Source organism: Coturnix japonica, chromosome 3, assembly GCF_054131305.1.
Source record: "Coturnix japonica strain WE chromosome 3, WE-NBRP24, whole genome shotgun sequence".
In the NCBI taxonomy this organism is placed as follows: domain Eukaryota; kingdom Metazoa; phylum Chordata; class Aves; order Galliformes; family Phasianidae; genus Coturnix; species Coturnix japonica.
In genome coordinates, this window is record NC_140665.1 from 65,719,514 (window position 1) to 65,739,522 (window position 20,009).

The 20,009-nt window shown below is 38.1% G+C and overlaps 1 protein-coding gene across 2 annotated transcripts in view; it reads left to right on the forward strand.

The window, feature by feature from the left end:
- Positions 1-14,310: 14,310 nt before the first annotated feature.
- The window catches only part of LOC116653227 (uncharacterized), a 61,424-nt gene continuing 55,725 nt past the window's right edge, over positions 14,311-20,009 (forward strand). The window contains exons 1-2 of one of the 2 annotated variants that reach the window (XR_014944136.1): positions 14,311-15,010; positions 17,207-17,357. The gene's annotated coding sequence lies outside the window, so the exon portion shown is untranslated. The remainder of the gene's footprint in view (positions 15,011-17,206; positions 17,358-20,009) is intronic. The other variant, XM_085541856.1, reaches the window with a different exon arrangement.

The following is a 20,009-nucleotide window of genomic DNA, read 5'->3' on the forward strand; positions in this document are numbered from 1 at the left end:
GTAAGCCTTTGGAAAGGTGTGGGATGCCATCTTTGAATCAGGTCAAGTGTATAGCAGGTTGAATGAATAAAGGCAGCCAGGTGTGCAGCAGGTGCTGGAGTACAGAGATTGAGACACAGCGATGCTCCAGAGCCTGTGCATTGGGATTGATACTGGCACAATCACTGTGATGTAACTATAGATGTGACAAATACCTCCAGCCAGTCTTGTGTGCCTTTAGCATTTTGATAAGATGGAGGCTATTGGACATTTTCTCTCTCTCTCTTTTTTTTTTCTTCTTTAAATTATGTCAGTCGCTGATTTTTTCCCCAGAATACTATACCTGGATACAAGTAACTTCTATCATGATTGTGTTGCATTTTGGCTTGGATATCTGAAAATAAAGCAGAGTCATTACTCTCTCTGATAGCTTCACAGCTGCAGTCAATCCTCTCTCTGAAGGACTATAAACTGTTAAGTACTGCTCACAAAGAGCAAGGTGTAGAGAAAACACTGATGAAAGCACAGGTTATTAAGAAGCATTTAGATATATCTGATAAGATCTAGTTTTGCTTTCCATGCCAGCTACGCACAATTAAACAGATTAAATTAGGCTACACTGAGCTCTGGGCTGCCACATCAAACTGCTTCTAATACCCAAGCTGCTTGTTTAAAGTTAGCTCACAAATCTCTACGTCCTATTGTAGTTTTTAGTCTGCAGAGCATTCCCATAGAGTGATAACATTGTTCCTGTGAATAAAACTACACGCAATCCCTGCTCTTCACTGCAATATGATTAGAAAGTGCTTAAGCTGTGCACATAAGAGGAGAATACTTGTTAGCATTACCAGCTGGCTCAGTGAGGAGCTTCACTGAAGCCATGTGATCATGTCCAGGAGGCAGTAAGTCCAAGAAGCTAGATGAATGAATATGAAGTGTTTCTGTGAAAACATAAAAATGCCCTGATATTTAAATTTCTGTGTGACAGAGCTAAGCTTTTACAATGTAATCCTAGCAAGAGCTTCATTCTACTATGATTATTTGCCCCATCTACAACAAGCTGGTGCTTGATGCCTTTGTGCAGTCTGGGGAGCTCCCCAGGGTGAGCAGGTTGCGTTGGCCAAAAGGCTGCTCCAGGTGGCTTGGTGATGCACCTTTTCAGAGTCTGGGAACAGCCAAAGATCCCATGCTGGGATGTGAGATCCAGCTGTTGCAATGTGCTTTCCATCACAGTCCCATGCAAACTCTGAAGTACACAATGCAGTATCTTTTCCTTCACTCATCTTGGATGATCCATAGACCCTAAGCTCTTGGGACTTCCCTCTTTAGCCTTCCGCTTTCTCAGCAGAACAGCATGTTTGCTCTTCAGTTCACTCATATCTCTCTAACTAGCCCCAAATGTTTGGAATACAGATGGAGTTCATCTAATTTGGGCAGATTCCAGATGGTATGTTCCACTCCTTGTCTTTGCTATGTGTGAAGGTACAGTCTGAAAACCTTTGGAATATCTTCAGTCAGTAATGAAAGAATTGAAAGTATGCAGTCAAAAGAACATATTAAAATAGCATGATGATATATGCAGATATATACAATTAATATACACACACATATATATATATTCACATTATTCTAGTCCCATGACATTTTTTGCCCTGTTCTGGTTTCAGGCAAAGCAAGGAAGAAAAGACACATGCAAAGAAGAAAATGAGAGACCTGAAAAAGATGCAGAATGTATATTAGAAAAACAAATATGTATTTTTTTGGGAACGTTGGTGTTTGAGTATGTTCTTGTCAATTTTGCTGAAAGTAGCCAGTTCTCTGAGCACCTGTCTTCCCAGAGTGATGGCTACCTGATGTGTTGATGACATCTGAGCATCTGCTATTACTTGTTATTTTGGATAATCTAGGGCCCCTGATGCTTATTCCCCTTCAGGATACCAACCCTTCCCAAGGAGCTGGGGAAAAGTTTGCATTTGTACTGGTCTTGGTTGTCTGAATCCTAATTATCATCTTTTTTTTTTTTTTTTTTTTTTTTTTTTTTTTTAAATGTGAGTTTGTTGGAGTTCTGCTGTGGTAACAGATATCCAGATAAAAATGAGAACCTCATACATTTTGAAAGGGAATGACTTTCAATCATTGATGAAGGTACAATATTCTGAGTAGGTTTTAAAACCTTCTAAGGTCAAGCCTGGATTTCTATCTTTTTCTCCTCCTCATTTATTTATTTATTTATTAGATGCGTTTACAGCTGAATTTTTGATACTATGAGGTAGCTTCAAGGCTAGAAGACACTGAAAAATAGCACCACTTTAATGTTCTAATAGCTCTAAAGGCTTTCTAAACACATTTCTTTTTTTCCTGTAAAGATTTATGGTGTGCCCCGAACATGAGTTGCTGTTGCTTCACATGACTTGGTAAAGCTGAAAATATATGTAATTTAAATGACAAACAGGAGAAATAAAAAATATAAGGCCCCTCCCCCCCCCCATTTTTTTCTATCTCTCTCTATGTGTGTGTATATGTATATGTATAAATACATTTTTAAAATTTATTTATTTTTTCCTCAAGTTGAATACAGTAATCAAAGCTTTTGGATAAATTCCTCACCCTGAATGTTAACAGGGTAATACTAGCTAAGAGCATAACCGTTGTTGGCAAATGGTAATTTAGAAGCTCCTCTTATCATAGCAGAGATTGAAGTTAGTCTGAAATGAATATTTTCCTCATCCTGTTTAGAGTTTGCTAGAGGAATACAGACTTTGGATATGCTACATTGTTTCTGCCTTCTAATTTCAGCCTGTAGCAGCATCCTCTGTGGATGTGTATAAATATATCTAGAATAGATGTTAAGTATGCATTAATATTTGTTAATTCATACAGTTTTGTGGTATTATCTCTTCCAATTAATTGAGACGTGTTTCAATCTAAGTCAATTCCCAAAAACAAAAAATAATTGAGGGTACTTAAAAACTATTTGAAAGTAGATCATCAGGCTCTTCAGTTAATTAGGAAAAAAAAATCAAAGAGATGATGCCACATGCGTTACAGAATCACAAATAACTAACCAAATAAGCTCAAATCAACAAAAAGCTAATAAGAAATCACATAATTACCTATGATGTACTCTTGAAACACAAGAGGAGAACAAATTATCTTCTAATTCGAAAACTCTGGAAATGAAACAGAGGAAGATATTGGAGTATTCCTGTATGTATCTCCAACAGCAGCGTAGCTGATGCAAGGCCAAACCAAAGTGTCTCATAAAAATATAAATATCTGTTGGATAAAAAAACAACGACACAACAAAACATTTTTCTCCTGCACAGAAATTGAGCTGACCAGATTGACATTCAAATAGAGACTGTGTGTATGTTCCTTTTTGCACATAGACATATATGATAGGGGAATGCAGATGTGTCGGGTCTGATGGCAAAATATTAATTTTGTTGAATGCCAGAACTCACAGCATTGTCAAGAATTTTAGGTTTTTTTCTGCTAAGATTAAAATCTGCGGCCATCTATGTGTAGAACAATGGAAGGAGCACAGTCTGTAAGAGAACAAGCCTGGCAAAGCTTTTTGGGAATAAGCAGCGATAACCTGCATTTTAACAAACGGTCTGCTCATAAAAAATCTCTCTCATTTTTACTTGGCCGGTTAACAGCAATACATCAAGAGGCAATAGCTGTAAACCCCAAATACAAAATGCAGATCTAGTTCCTATCTGAATGTCCTATCCAATACAATAGCAAGTGAGGAAATAATATTCCTGTTGAAGCATGAGGACAGCAAGGAGAGAAGCACCTTCACTTCATTATATTAGCAACGGTGCACCCCATTGCCTGTAAAGATTTCCACTGTTGTTAAGCATCCCTGTTTCTGAAAACCTTATCAGAAACAATCTCTTGGATTCAGAAAAACATGCCAGGCAGTAAAATTAATTATATACGTATGTTATTTTTTTCACTCACTGGTCTCTAATAGACAGCATTTTTGGAGCAGAAGAAAGATGTTATTGTTTCCATGGCAACAATATCCACCACTCTCCTTTCTGTCACAAAGCACAGATTCTGAGCATATATAGGGAAATTGAAATGTGGGTAACTCAGGCTGGTAAAACCAAGTGCAGTAAATTTTCATCTACATAAATATTTGTTTTCAGACTTGTATCCATTGGCTTTGGAAATTTTCAAGGTCAGGGTGTTTGTTTACTGTGCCGATGGAGTTCCCATTAAATACTCTGTGCTGCTCACAATGAGAAGCCTCATCTAAACGTGTCTTGAATCTTGCTGATACGACTCTAAAATAATTGAAATAATTAAAATGGAAAGCAGCGTTACACAGCATCTTTCTGAATGGCAAAATGTGCAGCTGTAGCACAAGAGGATTTAAGAAAAAGGCTATATATACCGCATACAGGAATAAATGCTGGATAGCTCAAGTTGTTAATTTGTAAGAGGCTTGAGGGTCTCTCTCTTTGCTGGGCAATGCTAACTCTACAATCAGAGTTCAGCACAGAAAACCATTGAACAGACCTGTTTGGGCTCTGCTTTCTTCTTTTCAATTCATTCTCAGTGCAAACCTCTCGGCTACAGACTCAACCTCTTTCTTGTCTGCTGGAGTTGTTTCTCTTTGAATAAATTTTTTGCACTCATCAGGCTAGAATTTTGAGTCTGTGCTTCAGACATATATATTTATAGAAATTGAAAAGGTTTTAACATGAGAAGCTGAGGCCTCTGCTAGAATATGCACAGTGGTAGGACTTGGCACTATAAACCTGTGTACAGATATCAAGCTTCAGCTTCAAAACAGAATTGAATTGTTTATACTGAAGTCATTTTCACCTGGAGCAAATAAAACCACACCAGTATTGTCAAATTTAAAATATCACTTACAGGAAATGTTGTTCTCTGATGACATTTTCTGATTGAAAAAGTGTATACAGAAAACTCTCTGGTAGTTCTCCTTGCAACACCGATGAGGAGGTTTGGATACACAAACCACAAACTACTGAAAGGGCCAGGGCTTCAGACACTGGCTCTGTGTTGTCAGCCTCTCACCTGGAATGTGTCTGGGATGGTGAGCACTCACTGTGCCCTCACCTCAGTGCCAGGGCACTGTCATGGGGCATGATAAGCTTGATCAATGTGGCTGTAGGTGCAAGTGGATAAGGAAAACCTGTGCTTTTGTAATCAGATGTGGTCCTGGTGGCTTTGAGGTGCTGTAACTCTTGAAGGGTACTGTTGCAGCTGGGCTAGCTACATGGATCCACAACAGCAGCTAATGGGAGAGACAAGAGATTTTCTCTCCTCTGATCAGCACTAAGAGTTATTTTCAGTTTGTGCGTTGTTATACAGAAAACATTTTAGTTTTCAACTCCATCACTGATTTCTAATTAACCACTGTCTAAGGATGCTACAGCACTGGCTCAGACTAGATAACAGATCATCTGAACTGAAGCAAGGATAGAAAACTGTGCTGTTGCAGGAGGAACCCAGCACCAGCAGCTTTCTTCTACAGGCAGCTGCTCTGCATGCTGAGAGACCAGGGATGTCTCTGGCATTGGGCACAGAGAGAAGCCATTCACTCTTAAGGATAACTATGGGTTTTGTTTTTTTTTTTTGTTTTTCTTTTTTGTTTGTTTCTTTGGTTGGTTGGTTTGGTTTGGTTTGTTTTTTTTTGCATGTGCAGCTCTTGACATTGTGCTATTAATGGATCTTCTGTAGTAAAACTCTTCTTAGCTGTTGTCAGTGTTGGAATCCTTGACAGGACTTGCCTTCGTTACCACAAAAGCTCTGTTTTACCTTGGGGTACTCAGTATTTCAGGTAGCCTGAGATAACAATACAGGGAAAGCAATGCAGAAGGTAACTTTGCACAAAGGTACAGGCCCTGTCTCAGCTGTCTTTTTACCTTAGAATAATTAAATGCATGCTAGCTAGCTTCAGGTGTAAAGGGAAGTGTTTCCAGCAGGATGTTTGAGGCCTTGCTTGCCTTCTCTTTTCAGCACCTGAAAATGGAAGAAGCCCTGCTTGTTCTGCTTGCTGTGGTTCTTCACCAGCACCTCTTTTCCAATATTTTTGCTTAGTGCTGCAAGTGAATCAGTGCGGAAAAAAAGCAACATGATGGATGCAAAAACTTCACCACCGAGTGGAGGCACTGAATGAAGAATTACAGGTGGATTTTATCTCAAGGCATAATACCCCCTGAAAAATGGGGGTTTGTAATGGAAAGGCTATTGCTGACACAACCTTAACTTGAACATTGCCAGCGGTCACACTATCACTTTGTACAGCAATTTAATGGCTATCTTTTCGTCTTGCCTGTGGGAATGCAGCCAGTTGAGGTGATTGGGTTTGCACACTATAAAGCAGCTCAACCTTGGAATGCACTAATGTAAAAGCACTCGTTCTTCATTAGCCAAATTTGAAATAATGATCTGAAAATAGAGGCATGTGACTTGCATGTTCTATTTACACTGGAGTTGAGTTCATATAACCGTCACCTCACCTCCTGATTTTAATGGACTTAATGAACATTTAAAGTGTCTCAGGGACTCCATGATGGGCTACTGCAATGTCTGTTACCACCTGAGACAGGCATTTTGTGGTCTTTGGAAACCCATGTGCAGTGGAGCCATGCCTGCGAAAACAACTGCCTTTTATAGTTCAGGCAGAACACCTCAGCTTGCTTTATTTCAGTGATCCATCCAATCCAAACAACCATTTTATTTTGAGAATCAATAAATGAATAATTGTCTGCCTGGTCTAAAGTCATCAGGACCTGGAGTTTCAAGTATATAGGCAATACAGCTAGTTTCAAGAGTGTTTTTCTCTACATGTGTAAAAAGAAAATTTCATTAGGCCTATCAGTTTGTGTATCATAGTCTCTAAATATATCCTTCAGGGACCCCCTGCTCCCATCTCCAAAAGTCTTGCAACATGAGATATGTGACTCTGAATGGCAAAGGCTGGCAAGGGTGCACACCCACTATGAGAAGCCAGCACTGATTTGATTTTCCTTCTCTTTCATTCAGCAAGAGTCATGGTGTGGTGTAAGTCTGAAGAACCATATTTAAACGTGAGAGTAATAATAAAAATAATATAAAAACAAAACAATGTATTTTTAATGCCAATCAAGTGGAAATTTAACTATATTTATGCAAATGCAGCTTTTAAAGAAGCTCTTCTCTTAATTATGAAAATCCTCATGAACCTTTCAGTCCACAGTGAGCTATGTTGCTGTTTTTCATGATTGAGACAATTTGAGTTATCTTGGAAATTTTGAACTGCCTTCTGTTTGATGCACAGAAGACTTAGCTGCAGCTCTGCTCAGGGTCAATTGTTCCTTAAACTTCTTTTAGATTCTACTCAACATGACAAGCAAATCAATCTTTTCAGTTCAGGAGCTGCTGAAACTCAACATTTTATAAAGCACTACTATGACAGTATGAACTGAGTAGATGCCTTTCAGGTCTGCTCAGTGTCACTTTGCAATACTTTACTGGGATTTCTGAAATTGCAGAGTGGTAACCTGTATGAGGTTGCTAAACACACATAACCAGATCAAGTCAAATAATAAAATATCTTTTTAACAATGATATATTTATGCTCTAGACTCTCTTTCTCTTCCTTCTCCCCCTGCCTCCTCCATTTGTGTATACATATATGTGCAAAAATGTAAGAATTATCATATGACTCTATGTATGCTACTGGATGTAATGACTAGATTTTTATATGGTGAGCAGGTTTGTGTGAGAACATGTGATCAATAATTATTTCCAATTGGATGACTGGAAATATCTTTATTAGATTTTTTCAAAGAATAACATCTGATGGTGACATAAATTTATAACCCTGTCTTAGTGCATGAGCATTTCATCAGCTGTCATTAATACAGAAATCTCTGTTCTTGGTGAAACAACTTATCATATTTTTACAAAGGATGTAACTAGGTTATTCTTTCCATACTTATCCCTTTTGATACTCTCTCTCTCAATAAAGTAGTGAGTGAAGTTTTGCTTCATTAAGAATCCTGATTTTAAAGTGACTATTTAAGTTTCAAGGATAGTTTCTTTTAAATGGGGTGGTGTATAATGAGATATCAAAACACTTATGATTTTAAGTGTGTAGATTTGTTCACTCATCAAGGAAAGAAAATGCGATTTTTATAAAAATTACACACTTTCAGAACATCTCAAGTTGTTTACCCTGTCAACCCTGTTTGTTAAACAGTATTCTGAGGGACTGCACATTTTGCTTCCACATGCAGTTGGCCAAATGTTATGTCTAGTTGTGAACTTCAATGTATATGAAAAGTAGTGAAATTCATACCCTTCCTTGAGAAGATCTATGCATTTGGCAAACCTGTCCTAAAAGTTTTGAACGTTATTTGAAATAATTTTGAATTGAGATGTTCTGGTATTTGATATAGACAGGAAATAAACAATCCTGTAAATTTCCAGTTTTGGGCTGGAGCAAAATGTCTGAGATCCTTTCCTCTGTTCTTCCTTCTCCTCACTCCAACAAGCACCTGCAATTTACTACTTGGTTTTGGTATTTTTGGATGGCTTCTTACCCTTGTTTTCTCTGTTTTTATGGGCTAGTGTCAGGCGACCCATCCTCATCCTTCCTCTATTTCTGTCCTTTCAACTGGCAAAGGTAATATTTCACAAGAGAAAAATGCCTGTCTGGATGTCTGTGTTCTCTAGACTTAAATATTTTGAGAGAGATATCGTGGGAGTTACAGGTAGTAACTTCCCTTGTATTTCTGCAGAGCATAAATAAAGCAAAAATCCCTTTCAAAAGAGCGATCACTTTAGTTTGGAAAGTTTATATATTTTCCCTGTTTTTCCAGTGAGAATATTTTATTTCACATTTGTGAATGTAGAGTACTGCACATTCTGTGGGACTCTGAGTTCTGCATGACTTTCAGTTTGCAAACAGTTTTCTCATCAGAAATTGCATCATCTGAAATTTCATCTATGAAATTTCATCTATGAAATTCAGACTCCCCCCCCCCCCCTTTGTTAGCCTTTCAATCAATTAAAACTTTGACTCTTTTATTTTATGTATGATTGAAATTCAGATTAGCTGATTTTACATTAGCTTGCAGCCAAAGTCACACAAGATATTCAGTCTTGTCACAGTTTACTCCATTTTTATTTTTGTTTGCTTATTTTGAATTTACAGTTTTACTGGAATTTTATGAAAAAGAATAGATATTAACAGATAACACACATAATTAAAATGTAGTGTTTTCCTATATTATACGAGACCTTTTCATAGTGTAATGGGATGCTGATACTCATCAGGAGTAATTCAATGCCTGCCAGCACTGGGTATTAATGAACATAGTAAATCTTTGGATCTCCAAGAATATTTTTCTATGTGACTATAATCAGTAAATGCATAACAAAATTCCTGAAAAGATCGCACTCCTGATTTCAGTTTAAAGTTTTTTTGAGGGTCATCAGAATTTTCTTAAAATCAATAATATACTGTTTTTGCAATTTATTTATTCAATTGGGAAAGGGACAAAGCATGCCTATTGCTGAATCTTCAAACTTGGACAGCAGTATTCTCAGACCATTAAACTTTGTGATACAGTATAAGACAGAGGAAAAATTAATTCATCTTCCACAGGGTCTAAGTGGCATCATAATTTTTTTTATATCTCTTTCTTGTGCTATAGACTGTGAGAAGGATAGAAAATTGTGGAGACGAAATAAGCTAATGACAATAATTGAGAGAAGAAAGATGCAATCCTGAAATTATAATGTTAGTATTGCAGTTTAACAAATTTATTTCAGGTCTTGAACATTGAACATTGCAGATGATTAATTTACAGTTTTTTTTAATTTATTTTTTTTTTTTTTTTTCCATAAGAAGGTTATTGGTAAAGGTGAAGGGATAGTAACATAATACTTGACACAAAAACTTTCAAATGCCCTTAGCTTTTAGTAGTTACATATTCTCAGCTTATCTTTATCCGTATGCTTATAATTTCCTATAAATTTGTCAGACTCAATAATTCAACTCCCAAAGATACTTAGACTCAGCCTGTGTTTAAATAGTTATAGCTGAACAGGGCTTCGACCTAATGCTTTACAGAGAGGTCATAGGGAGATTTTGGATCAGTTTCTGTTATACAGTTCTGTTTTTATACTTCCATTAATTCCTGTAACATTCACCTTTACGATGTAGCTTTACATGCTTGAGAAAGTATTTGGATTCAGCAGAATCTTTTCAGCTGCCTTTGGATTACAAAGAAGCCTATTTAAATATATGAAGTAAATCATACTTCTTTTTTTCCTTTTTTCTTTCTTGTCCAGAAAGGAGGAATGGGAAATGTTTCAAACCAAAGCAAGTTTTACACTTTAAATTGTTCATGTACAATAGGCTCATAATGAGCAGCTGAATCAATCTGAAAAGATTTAAGGAAGTGTTCACGTCATCCAGTCTTTGGAAGCGGATATGATCAGCCTATTATCCAGACTCTTCCTATTGTCACATTCTCCAGAGAGCTCTGATTTATGTGGTCTGAGTCACCTCTGGGGGAAAAAAAAAACAACAAAAAACCCACAACTGTTTCTCTCTATGCTGCCCGTTGCAAGGTCATAGAGAGAAGAATTGTTTAAATTAGATGGCTAAAGCTAGGTAGTATGAATATCCTCTTTCAACACAAGGCAGAAATATTTTCTGTCTTTGTAACTGTGCTCAAATACATGCATAGAGTGGAATGGGTCATCTGTTCCCAAGGTTTCATGAAGATCTTGTAGCATGCCAGAATTATGTGAAAGACCCGGAGCTTAGTGTCTGTAATGGACTGGTTTTAATAATATGCTCTACTGATATTGCAGTTTAAAGATGTTGCTCATGTACATGTTCTAATACATTTACAAAGTAAATGTGTGTCTTTGTTCTTGAGGAGTGCCCATCAGGGCTAGGTTAGCCAGTGAAACAGAGGAGCTCAACGTTTCTTCCTCCATCATGTTGCCTGTGGTTGCAGAGCTCAGTTGGCATCCTGTGGTGGAGAAGCACCTCTGCAACCTTCTCTTTATTTTGAGGGTTTCTGTAACTCTGGTATGACACTTTATTATTTTTTCCTCATTAGACAATATCCAGTGTTTGCTCACCATTGGGCTGGCATGATTCTTGTCATGGGTCACTCAGATCAGGAAAAAACACATGGTCACATTAGTAAGAATTTAGCTGTTGGGCTCAATTGGAGCTAGGGAAATACGAAAAGCAAGCAAGATTCAGTACTGTTACTCAAAGATTGTGTATGTAATATTATTGTAGGCAACAATTAATATGTCAAGTAATCTAAACTGCAATTTCTAATATGAGGTAATAAATCTTGATTGAAATAATTACTGGTTTTCATCTTGCACTGTTGCTATACTTTCAGACTCTTTTCTTCAGAAATATTTGATTCTTGCTTGTTGTTATCTGTGGAGGCATGATGATTTTCAAACAAATGTAAACTGCAATTTAAACCTACATAAAGCTATTCTTCAGCATCACATTGTGTCATTAAAATGTCAAATGACATTTCTTGTTTATTGTTTGATACTATTATTACTCTGTGACAAACTGCTTTTGATGGAGATGGAAATTTTATTAAGTTGCAGTTCCACTTAATTGCAGAAAATGCATCTTCTAATGCCTTTTATTAATGAAATAAAATTATTTTAAATAGTCTAGTGACAATTTAAAATGAAAACATTTTGTATTTTGAAATGATTTGTTACTCAGAAAGCATTCATTGTAGCTAGTGAACTGAATGTGTTTATGTGCTTATGGTTACAGTCTCCTGAAGACTTTGAAATAATTAACTTTTAGTCCTCTGTGGCTTGTTTTAGTTTGTAGATTGGATGAGAAAGAGAAACTCTCATTTTTCAGTCCTACTCAATTTCTATAGTTTGAATGAACTAAATACTGTAGAAAACTGTTAAACCAGAATGAAGAGAAAAAAAATTAAAAAATTCTTCCAGCACATGAGAGGGAGCTGCTAAAATAGTTTAACACCTCAGATTAGAGGTGTAAAACTTCAAGGTTTTAGCCATGATATCACCTGATGCCCTCCCATCATTTTCCTGGTTTCACTGGCTGTAAAAATGTAGTCACAAAAATATGCACATGCTGCTTTTAAGACATTAAAAATATTTTTATGACATTTTAAGAGTGATCATCTTTTTAAATTATTCTTGAGATGTTCCAATTGCCTTTTAATAATATTCTCTTCAATTTTAGTACCTAGGTAGTGTCTGAATGTGTCCAAACTCATAACAATTTTCTTTTTCTTTTCTTCTTCAGAGAGTATAAATCAAACTTGTATAACTAACTTACAGGGTAGATCTTGTGCTGAGAATGTTAGAAAAGCAATGCAAAGAGATAAAAGCAATTTTGCCATGATAGTCTAAGGTACAAACCCAACTCCTCAGGCACATAATTGAAATTGATTTCATGTGAAATCAATTGAACAGAATGGATTCCTATTGAAATCAAGGAGACTACAGAGAAGAGTAAGAATTAACTGCCTGAGGCAGAGTGTTCAGTCTTGTGCAAATAGTTCCTAACCACACAAATAGAGAAACTGCATCAGGAAAATGTGTCCATGTATCCTTTCCTTTTCTGAATGCTGAAATTTCTATAGAAAAAAATAATAATATATATGCACATATATATTTGATAAACTGACTGAAAAGTACGGTCTTAAATGCAGCTTCAGCTTCAAAAAAAGCAAGGTAAGGTACTCAACGTTTCTCCTTATCAGTGTGAGTGCCTAAATTCGTTTTTCTAAAGATTACACAGAATATAATGAATACACCATAAAGGTGTGTAAGTAGTTCCCAGACCAGCTGGGGTAATGCCTCCCACGCTGTGTATGTGTGTGTAAACCTGTCATAGTTAATTATCATCTTAACTCTTCCAGTGCAAGCTGAAGGGTGCAGTGGCAGTGTACCACTAGGTGTTGCTGTAAGACAGCATCTAATAAAGAAGAACCTGAAAAACCCTGCCATTTCTGATATTTGCATCAATTGCCACAATTCTCTTTAAAAATAATTCACAGATTATATCTAAAGCCTTTAAAAAAGTTCCAGAAAGAAAGTGGAAAAAAATATCTTGGGTTGCTATTAAAACATTCAGTTTCAGAGTTACTGCATTTCTGGGAACAGAATGCGAATAAGAATGCTATTTTATCAGAACACTTTAGTTTTCAAGACTGTTTTATTTAATTCTCAAAGTGCTTTTTGTTAAGTAAATTCCCATCCTTTAAAAAAAAGCAGAGTGTAAATTCTTTAATCTTTCTGTTCCCAGATCTGAGGCTCATGACTACTTCAGGTCAATGTTTAAATGAGTTTGCTGGTCTTGGCTGAAATATCATGGCTGTTTCATGGTATTTAGTTCAGTTTATCTTGGCATACGGACACTTAGAAGTTAAATAAAAGAAATGGTAATTAGGTCAATATGGAAATAAATCTGCAGAGCTGTTAGAAGATGCTTGCACAGTGTGTACTGAAGCAGGTGTAGTTTTAGTTTAGGCTTGCAGTATTTCACTTGCAGAAACAAATAGATTAATAAAAGAGCAGGAAAAACCTTTGAAAAGTAAAGAATTTGCTCTTATGGGAATTAGTGAAGGTTGATACCAAGGTCCTTAGTATGATAATTCAGAATGGGATATGTATGCAGAAAAGAATTTTGCAGGGTAGCAGGCTCAAGTAGGAGAGCAGATGACACAGCCAAGAGTACTCCCCAGAGTGAATTTTCCACTTTGCTTTGGCCCCACTGAACAGTTCTGTGTATGCTCATCTTTGAGTAATCACACTGGTTCAATTTTCAGAATTTTCTCTCTTACTTTTAATTCACCATAATGAACAACAGAAGGATACAATCAAAATAAGTGGGTTTTTTTTTTGTTTTTTTTTTGTTTTTTTTTTCCTGAAAAATTGCAACTGGCTCATTGATTCAAGTGGACATCGAGAGGTCATTAACACTGTGAGATGGATTTCTGAATTGTTTTAAAAAGCAGTGTGGGTCTTAAATGAGTAAAGTCTTTGCTGATCATTTTATTTTTGCATTTGAAGATGTTGTATTCTCCTACTTATGCTCTACAGGAAATGTTTGAAATTAGTTCTCATTAGTTCTTTTATAATATACTCCTCTGCAGATTGCAGCTTGACCTCATTATATCACCAGAATCTGCTAAAACTTTAAACCAAACATTTTCAAATATGAGTTTTTTAAAAGAATCTTAGAAAAACCTCATAAAAGTAGAATTCTGTTGAACACTTATATATATATATATATATATCACTGTTGTCCATAAATAGCATTTTAAAATTGTTTTTTATTTTATAAAAGTTTTTCAATCCTTCTTTTTCTTCCTTGTGATATAGGGACATGCTCACACATGTGCACATACACGCTCACATACCATGTTAGAAACTAATAAAGATGTCAGCCGCTGTGCTCTGTTATGAGCTGTGACACGTAACATAAAGCACCCTGCCTTTTCCTGATACTGTCATTTTCTGTAAGTGCAAGCTTCACTTTGGGTTTTATTAGCCAATGCATCAGAACTCTGCACATAGAAAGAGATTTAATAAAGTCAATTAATTAGGCTGCCCTTTTAGGCAGTGAAGGAGCAGGAGTACAGGAGCTATCTAGAACCACAGTACTGCACAACATTCAGTACTCTTCTTCAGATAATGCTTTTGTAATAACAGAGATTCTCAGCTCCCATATAACAGATTCTCAGCTACTTGCTGGGCTCTGGCAGCAGGGATTAGTTTAGGTAGTACACTGAACAGCTGGACTTGTTGTTGTGGGCATGCTGCCGGATCTGTGTGCCTCCCGAGCCTGCTGCCAGCCCCGTGGTGTGCAGAAGGAGATGGACGAGGGCTCCCCGCCAGCAAACTCAACACAGGGAAAGCCATGGCCCATTTTCCAGAGAAGTGGTGAAAACCACCAAAGAGACTGCTCCATCTGCACAGCTATTACATATCAAAGCCAGTGTCTGCATTTTCAGTGAGTATATAAATCTGCTGTATTTGAGATTTGTACCTGAGTGGTAAAAATAGGCTTGCCTTCTTTTGGGCTATGTATGTGAGATTGCTTTCTTGTTCTATGTTCAGTAATGGCTTCATTCTTTAAAGGCAAAATGTGTGTATCGCTGATGTTCTAAAAAATAGATGGTCCTGGGCCACCTTTGGGGAATTCTCTAAAGAGAAGAATTAGAAACCAACATCTCATGCTGGGTGTTGAAGCACTTTGTTGCTTCAACACTTGCATGCTGAGAGTGCTGGACCTGGAGAAGTCCCTGTGTGTGTGTTAGCGCAACAGACTTAGCAGCTTTGAGTTGTCAGCATGGTGGTTCAATTATATTCAGTCTTAAAAGCCTTCACTGTGGATGTACAAACTGGAGTTTGCATTATAATTGTCCTGTCAGTGTGTGCTGCTCACAGGGAGGAGGTTGGTGCCTTTGGAGCATGAACAGGCACACAGCTTTGCTTCCATGGACTATTTCCTCCTTTCACTGCACTGGGAGCAACCTTCTTGTTGGAAATATGTCTTGAGAGCAGCAGCAGAATGAGGACAGGCAGTGGTGCTGATATAGAGATTGTGTGCACCCTACCCAGTCTCTGCCCCACCTTCTTGTGTACAAAAAGAGGAGGTGAGATACGACCCTTCAGCTCTTTGGTAAATCTGCAATTCTGTGTAATGAGCCAGGTCTGGTGTGGTCTTGGAAGGCAGACGTTGAGCTGGGGAGGACATAATATGTTCAGAGAGCAGAGAACAGAACCTGCTCAGGTCCCCTGATGGTTCTGCCATATGTTCTGCATGAGGTCTGGCTTGGATGTGCCTTTCTGAAACCACATCAGGAAACAGCTGCCAGGCAAGGGTGGGTCATAGGCACTGTGTTACTGTATTTTGTCATTGGCAAGGCCTAATTCTAAAGGTGATTTTCAACAGTGCCAACATCAGAAATTCAGCTGCACAATTATGGTAAGAATTTACATTTACTTTTGTGTTTTAAGAATGGTTTGGTGACATAAGCACCAAGCTGAATCAGAGATTAGGTGGTTCCCTTCACTGATCTGCCCTCCTAAGGGTCTGTGTGGCCTTAGTAGGACAGGTATCAACTCAGAGGCTCTGTAATACATCCATGGCATTTCCTGAGATACAACTGAAGACACAGCTAATATTGTCTGAGACTATGCATAAATGGAACTAGAGAATCGCAGTAATTTCATTTGTAGTACTTTAAAGAACTAGTAGAGACTTACTTGTTGTTACTGGTTTCTATCATCTGCAAGAAGTTATTTTGTGCTATAGGTGCTCATTAGTCACAAAGCAGGATTGGTGAAAATAAATAAAGTGTAACTAAAGTAAATCCTTATTATTTTATATTGATAGTCAAATAGCCATCTGACAACACTTCTTGATCACTGCTAATGTGAATCAGCCCCAAACCATAGCAGAAAATGGAAGTTTCTCTTCAAGTCCTTTGGATCTGCATTGCAGAAGTCTAAAATCAGCTTGCAAATATGCTGTATTGCTGTGTGCTGCAACCCATAGTTCAGTTTATAATGATGCATTTCCTACATGTCTCTATGATTCCTAACTGCATAGGGAATACCAAAGTTTGAATGCATCCTTAGCTCTGGCTTTACTGGCATTGTTGATTTTTATTGTGGTTGCAAAGCAGATTTAATAACAATAAAAGAAAACCTATTTGCTTTACAGTGGATGCTTTCTTCATATTCTTCTTTATTGGTACTAGAACACCCTGAAGTTTAAGTTAAAGCAAAAATAGCAAAATAAATAAGCTGGGGGCATTTGGAGGGGAACAGTAGCTGTGCCTTAATCTGAATGCCTTTATTGCTACAGAGCTTTAGTGTAGAGCAGCCTCAGACAGAAAGCATTTTAACCAGCCTGAACAATGCATCTCAGGCAGAGAAAACCTGGGAAGAGCACAACAGATGGATTAAGTAGGAGTGCAATAAATATGCATTTAGTTATTTATTATGGAATAAATTATGTATCGACACAAGAAATTACACTGTAATTTTCTGTTTGAAATGTTATAGAAGTAAATGGGATTCTGTCTAAAGGGTAGTGCAGAGCGTTGGTCTTACATTTCTGCTGTGACATTTAACTCATTAGCATGCAGGTGCATTCCATGGGCTTCATGCAATAACTGTCTTCTTTCTTTGTTTACAGATAATCAAGCAAGTTTACAGGCCAAATGGCTCTCTGAACGTGAGCCCACAGAGCGCTGAATGAAGCACTGTGCTGCTCCAGGAGGTTCCAGTGCAGCCAGCCAGAAGGTGGCTTTAACAGTGATGTTAGAAACAAAAGATGGCTTGAAACGGTTTGTAACTGACTATCCCGATAATTAATTGTAGGTAATGTTGCAGTCACTCATGCTTCTTCCTTTTCCTCAAAATAAACTCTTGTTTTCAGCCACTGATCCATGGCTAATAGCAGTTAGTGTGATGCATCTGAGCTCCGGGCTTGCTCCATGTAATGAATTATTCTGCTTCGCAGGGGTTCCTCTACTGAGAGCTGCAGGCATGTGAGAGCTCCTGGGACCATGCTTTGGGACTGAATACAGCTGGAGGATCTCCGGCCCCTGCCACTCAGTGCAGCTGCCTGCTAGCTAGCAGTGCCAGGGCCAGAGGCAGGGCCTGCAGCTTCACAAGGGTCTAGGCTCAGGTCTGGTACTAGCATGTAGCTCAGATAGTGATGATACATATGTGCCTCATATCTCCTTTGGCTAGATAGGTGTGATGTCCTTGCTTTATGCTTTTGTTGAGAGAGGCATCAAATGACCAGTGACAGTGAGGCATTCATCTTATGTAAAAGAAGTGCCTAAGACGTGTGAAAATTTCCTCTCTTTGTACCTGGCACTGATTATGAACCAGCTTGCCTAAGTAACTGTAACTGGTGGAAGTTAGGTGAGGCAGTTCTACTTGCTGAATCTGCCTCCTGTCATCTCTTCAGACAGACTGTTGTCTGCCATGACAGGCATCACTATATGTCTAATACGGAAAACCATCACTGCAGATACAGTGTAGGTGTCTCCAAACATATGTAATAAAAAGAATAGATAAGAAGTCACATAGAGCTACTGACCAGTGTTTAGTAGCCTGACTAAGTCACCCTACTTCCATATAGAAAATCTCCGGATATTAACCCAGGATGTGTTACTCAGTCTGGCTCAGACACAAAATCATGCTTTGGCAGCTTAACAAGCTGCTGTGTGCCTACTGAGCAGCTCTTATTATCCCTGTGCTGATCTCCTTCTCATCTTATCTATGCTCATGTGAAAGGTGTGCACACGAATGGATGCCTCAGACTGATACATCGCAGCCTGCTAAGCCATGGTTATCATGTTCTATAGGCCACTCACAGACTCATACCAGATCTTTTTTACTTGTGTTTCATGCTGACACTGGGGATTTATTAAAATCTGCTGTGCAGCTATAAAGATTTTTGCTAAATATGTAATAAACATCAATGTGTGGTGTATAGGAAATTGGACAGAATGGCTATTAGGAAAAAAGTTGAGCATCTGTTCGGTGAGTTTTCATGCATGATTTGTTAGGTAAAGGTTATCAGAAAAGTCAATACAAGTGTGCTCAGAAAACATAACATCAATTAAATCTCTTGACAGGTGCATTACAAAGCAGCAGAAGAACATTCAAAGCTGCCCAGGAAAATTCAGTTGCTCTTGAGGGTAGAAATGCCTCGTCATCCTCCTGGGCTGCTTTATGAACCTGATGGTCCACTAGGCTGAAAGCTGTTGCTCTGCTCCCAGATGGTGTGAGCTGCATTTGGAGAGGCAAGCAGCATCTCTCATCCCTCTGGTGTGCCAGTCTGGCAGTCTTTGAAAGCAGGTGAATGAGCACTGTTTTAACAGAGGATATTTATGCACACAATAAATACCATCTTGAGACTAATGGAAACTCAGGTCCTTAGCTTACCCATGGAATGTGAGCAATGTGGGTTCTGGCAGTATACAGAGAACCCACACAGATATTTTTCAGAGAAAACACAGGAACCTTGGGTTCATGAGTTGGGTTTCCAGCTCCTATGTGTGAAGAGGCCACAGCACTCTCTCATTTTAGTATGCTTGTAGCTCCTGTTGCCAGCCCCCTTTCTTGTTCACACACATAGGACCCTACAGCTCACTGTTCTTGGTCTATAGACCAAGCCCACAGGGCTCTTGTCTTTGATGGTTCTGGGTTTTCAGATCACCTCCTGAGGCCAATGTGGTTAGAAACAAGATAAACATGTAGACTGCATCTGGTTGAAAAATATAACCACAATGTGCTTTTTCACAATAGTGATGCACATCTATCTGAAAACAGCCCGTGTGTGTGTGGTGCTGGGTTCTTGCCATCCATCATTTATTCCTTACTGTCTTGAAGAACAGAGCTGAAAATTTGGATTACTTTGAGCTTGAGTTATCCTGGGGTGCTCCATTCAAAGACATGTCCCACTGTCATCCCTACTATGCCACCTAAAGCCTTTCCTCTCTCCTTCGTTATTACTCATATATGAATCTGAAAGCAAAAGAAGGGAATTAATCAATCTACACATTGGAACTGGGATTCGTAACTGATACTCCAGCAGATTCTCCCAAATGTTGCAGCTGTATTTCAGGCCATTAAGTTGCCAGTGAAAAGATTTGTGTTCCTTCCCTTTCAATCCCTTGATGAATTCAATTGCCAGATGTAAAAGTTTTTAATTAGATATTTAGAAATCTTTGTAAACTGGTGGGATTACTGAGCAGAAACCCAGCACTGTGAAGGCCATAAGGTCTGCTCAGAATGGAAAATCTTTATAAATAAGCATGCACTGAAAGAAAGAGCAAAATAACCACTACCCCAAGCTATGAATCAATGTTCTTCTGAGAGGTTAAGGCCCTGAATCAGCAGTGCCTTTAAAAATATCCCTATCTTTAAGTGACCCCATTGACTTCAGTTATATACATTAGGGTCATGAGTTTGCTCAATTG